Source organism: Rhagoletis zephyria, unplaced genomic scaffold, assembly GCF_001687245.7.
Source record: "Rhagoletis zephyria isolate East Lansing unplaced genomic scaffold, Rhagoletis_zephyria_1.1 Rzeph_scaffold_01151, whole genome shotgun sequence".
NCBI classification, from domain to species: domain Eukaryota; kingdom Metazoa; phylum Arthropoda; class Insecta; order Diptera; family Tephritidae; genus Rhagoletis; species Rhagoletis zephyria.
Window position 1 is genome coordinate 35705 of NW_016158235.1, and position 5241 is coordinate 40945.

A 5241-nucleotide genomic window follows, 5' to 3' on the forward strand; every position below is an offset into this window, starting at 1 on the left:
CACTTATGGTTACATGTGTATATCTTGGTAACCGCTGCACCAATTTCTTCCAAACTTGGCACAGTTGTTGGCCTTGCTACAGCATACCAAATGGCCGAAAATTTTTAAAATCGGACAATAACCACGCCTACCTCCCATATAACGGTAATTTGGAGAAATACAAATTCTTCGATAAATCAACAAATATTAAAGCTAATTTACTCAAAATTTATGCTTGCAACAATTCTTTACCAAGAAAACCGTTTGTGACAAAAGTTTGGAAAATGTGCGTAGCACCGCCCACTTATGATCACATATATGTATCTCAGTAACCGTTCTACCAATTTGTACCAAACTCGGTATGATTATTGTGCTTGCCACATAGAAGCAAAACGTTGAAAATTATTGGAATCAGATTCAAATTACGACCACTTTTCATATAACGGCCAATTTCAGAAATGCTTGAAACTTCAATATTTCGAAATTTAAGGACGCTAATTTACTGAAAACTGAACACACCGGCTTACCATGTAGCGGTACCTGCGCCGGGTATTTAATGTTCGGCTCCGCCCGAACTTAGACTTTCTTACTTGTTTCATTTTTAATATTTATGTGGCCATAAAAAATTAATTCATTGTCTATTGTGTAGTTCAGTGGAATCTTTATATATTTAATTCAATTAGTATACAAAAAAGCATTTCAGCCCTACCAGACTACTGACTTTTCCTAGTACCTTTACACAAAAGAGGATAAAATTGTGACCCGCTTCTCTTTCCTTCTTAAATGCAACTTTACAAGGCAGTCGATTGACACAAACGTCAATATTTATCCAACCTTGTATTATTGAATCATACCGGCACACTGACAACACCGGGTGTCGCAAAGAACCAGCGAAGAACACCCGAAATAGAAGTGTATCTTGTAAAATGTGCAGCAAAAGGCGAATTTATACAAGGTGGTGTTGCGAGAATTCGTCGCGGTCCTTCTGAATGTGAAAATGATGGGTTTGTTGTATTTTTGGGTTTTGAACTTGGGTATATTTAAGTTTTTTCTCAACCGATATCACCTTGTATTAATTCACTTTAGTGCAGCGTGCAGCAATAAAGGAAATGAGCTTTAGCCTGAAGAGGCGCAATTGCGCCAACACACTGTGCTGAATCCGACAGTGGCGCTGGAATTAGGGTGTCAGCGCCAAAAAACTTGCGCCGTTACCCAGGTCTAGTGTAAAAACATTGCAAATTATTGTCTATTATTATAGATACTAGTACAGATAGTTCATTGTTCATAGTTCAGTGTATAATTTGTTATATTACACCGTGCATGATAATGAATTGTTAATTGCTGAAAACGCTTGTAACTTGTAGATCACTCAAACATGGGTGTGCTTAATTGACTGTCTGGGCGGATGCGCTGGCAGGCATCGGGGTCTGTATAGCTATACAAACCTTGTTTTTTTTTTTTTTAAATAAATACTTAAATATATTCGGAAATTTAGAATTTGGCTTGATAAATTCACAAAATTTACGCTTTTCATAAAAATATAATCTTAAAAGGGAGTTTTTTTTTTAAATTTTAAACTTACATTTAAGAAACCTCCATTCAATTCTATAATTACGATTTGAGTTTTCCAGTTTATAAAACACAAGCGTTAATTATGTACTTAACTATTGATATTATTCTTCATTAAGCATGACTATCAGCATACATTAAAGATTAATATTATACTTAACCTACATTTTGTTCATAAATAACACATAATTATTTATATTTTATCCTCGAAATGAACTTTTTCTAACCATGGCGAAATTCCCCACAGTAAGTGTTGCCGTTCGCAAAAAACGAAAGCGCTGCACACAACCCAAAAGTACTCTTCGGCGACCAAATAGTGAAAAACTGCGAAAAGGTTTATTACTGTATATACTACGGTTGCCAGACGTACTGCTTTTGGGAGTAAACGTACTCCTTTTTATTGCAATTTAGTACCTTGTACTCCCAAAAAAAATTACTGGAAATGTACTCCTTTTTTAGTTTTGTACTTCTTTTGTACTCCTTATTCCAGCTATTAATATTTTATACAGGGAGTAAAATAATAACTGTTGAAAAACAAAAGGGACTTTTATAGATTTTGCGAAAAAAGGAGTTTATTGTTAATGATCCACAGATTTTACTTAAACTTTATTTATTCATTTGGGTTTACCGGCGCTAAACACTTTGAGAGAAAAGCGCAAGTAAAAAAAGTAGTTTATTGTTAATTTTCTATATTTTACTTAAATTTTATTAATTAGTTTTTAAATTTTAACCTTCATTTGGGAATACCAACGGGTTTGGGAGAAAAGCGCAAGCGGCGCGCAAGTCTTCGTCGATTACTTTATTACATATCTTTTGTAACCATAGGCTAATTTTCCCAATTTGGGTCCATTATACTCCGTCTTTTGTCATACTCAGCATTCGAAAAGACTCGGAACTGGTGACTAAGGAGGGCATTCATTCGATCAACCTTATACAATTTTTTTTATACAAAGTCTAAGAAAAAATACATCTGAAAAAGACGTGCATGTACTTATCTCCCAAAGCTGACAAATGCAAATAAGGATTAAAATTTTAAAATTAGTTAATAAAATTAAAGTAGAATTTTTAAAAAGTTAACAAAAAATACTTTTTTCCGCAAAATCTATAAAGGACCCTTTTATTTTTCACAAAACCTCTGCGACAGTTATTATTTTACGCCCTGTACTTTGCCATTCATATTGTGGCAAACACTACTTAGGGCCGTTTACTCAATGTCTGGTTAACACTAATCTGCGGGTAAACATCGTTATCGACGTCTTCGACTCCATGCATACAACAGGGAGTCGGTAACGTCGATAACCATGTTTAACCGCAGATTAGTGTTAACCAGACATTGAGTAACCGGCCCTTAGTAAGCAAAGCATCTCCAACTCCCCTTTTTGGAGAAAAAGGTCGTATGGAGCAGGGATTGGCATTGGTTGATCGTCAACCGCTGCTTTGTATGACTGAGCAGCGGCGTTGGCTTAGTAGTATCGATACCTAAACGAAATTAGAGGATGACTGAATACGAGCGCATTGCGTGCTGTCTTGCAAATACAGCCACCACAAGTGAACGATGCTTATAACTGCTCATACTGATATTGACTTCGGCAAATCTGTACTCTGAATGATCGTGCACGAAACCAGCAAACGTGGCAGTTGAACGGCTCCGAAAACATGAGAGTCATCATTTGTTGCAGAAGTCGTTTGACTTGTTGCTGAAAATCATCTGACTTGTTGCTGAAAGCCATTTGACTTGTTGCTGAAAATCATCTGACTTGTTGCTGAAATGACGACGAATGTGGTAAAGGGTAATTTATCGTCTCGTATGCATGTATGTATGTATCTATAGCGCGTCTACCATTCAATTGCATTGCTCACTGCTGGCTAGTTGTGGGGAATGTGCATACGTACGAATGTATGTATGTACGTATTGTTACGATTATCCTTGAAACCTCGTCCGGATTTCCCAAATCTCTCGGTTCGTATCGCTGGATTGTTAAATAAATGCAATCGATGACCAAATTGTAGTACAATTAACTTTATTGTACAACAAACAATTTACAATTCTAGCTAATACAGTAAAAAACACTTTACAATACTTGTTAAAGCAATAACAGCGCTTAACTAAACTTGGTAACACAATTAAACTTATAGCTTGCTTATNTAAGTCACAAAAACAGCACCCTTTGCCAATCCCTGGCATGAAGGTCCCACGCCTACTTCCCCTTCGATCACCATCTCTTTAACGACCGCCCTTACTGGAAAGTCAACACATTTAGTTATTTATTTTTAACACTTATTTTTGCTTTGAAAAAGGTTGCTAAGATATCTTTGTTGGTTTTTACCTAATTAATGGTAATTTGTAACAATAAATTGCAGAAAAAATTAAAAAAAATGCACTACTTTTTATGCCTTGTACTGCCTTTTTTTCTATCGAAAATATAAATGTACTCCTTTCTCCGTTTCAAAATCTGGCAACCCTAGTATATACTGTGTTTTTTAGGTATGCAGAGCAATTTGAAAGCTCTAATGGCGACATTTGCTATTATTTTTAACCGACTTCCAAAAAAGGAGGAGGTTATCAGTTCGTCGGAAATTTTTTTTTTTATGTGTTACCGCATAAAGAGCGAAATACACCACACAAGCGGCTTGTCAAACATTCTTCAAACCTACTTTTCCCATTTCGCCATACACCATGCAAACATGACTCGTTCAAGCAAAGAATTTTAGTTTTCTTCCAGTTCGCAATGCTAAATATTATGGTTTTCTTTCATTTTCCTCTCTTACGTCCTTACTCGGTGAAAATTTCGTTGCGAATGAGGCGATTTTGCTATACACAACGCAAGCGGTTTGATCAAACATCAACATGGCGGCCAGAAAATCAAAAAATTTTGATTTTTGCTCAAATTTCCCTCAAGCGGTTTGTCAAACCTTCAAACACCCCCATACACAGCACAAATGGCTTGAAGCAAAGGGAAATTTCGCTTGGTTTGTCAAACCGCTTGTGTGGTGTATTTCGCTCTTAACTTTAGACCACGTCAACCGATTTCGATAATTTGCAATAGAATGGTAGTGTCTCAGAGGTGGTCCCATACTAATTTGGTTTAGATCCGATCATTGGATCATGAAATATATATACATATATATATATTTTTTTAAGTCGGTTTTTTTTTTGTTAAAAATTATTTGTTGTGATGACCTATTGAGTATGTGACAACGCCAAAACATATGTTAATATTTTCAGTTTTATTCATTTTGTAGAAAAAAGTTAAAAATTTGGGTAATTCTCTAGGGTGGGGTAACAACCCCTAAAAAAGGTGCGGAAAAGTCGGGAGGGGTACCAAACGACGCGTTTCGGCCCTCCTAATAACAATCCGGAGTGGGAGAGTAATATTATTAACCATTTAAAAGTTATGAACAAAAAACTTTTGTTAAATTTCGTTGTTTTCTATGAGCAATTACCACGTCAAAAATGCACTACATCACCAGTTTCCACTTTTAAAACACTACTAAAACGTTTCCGGTTATTATTTTATGCAAACCAAATCATTTATTCACTTTTATTTTATATATTTCGTTAATAAAACAGAGTAAACAAACTTTGCGCCTGCTAAAATTATTATAACCTCAAATCGCTGGTATTGCCACTTTATTTCACATTTCATTTGCGCTATTATACTCAGTTTACACTATACACTTCTTCTTCTTCTT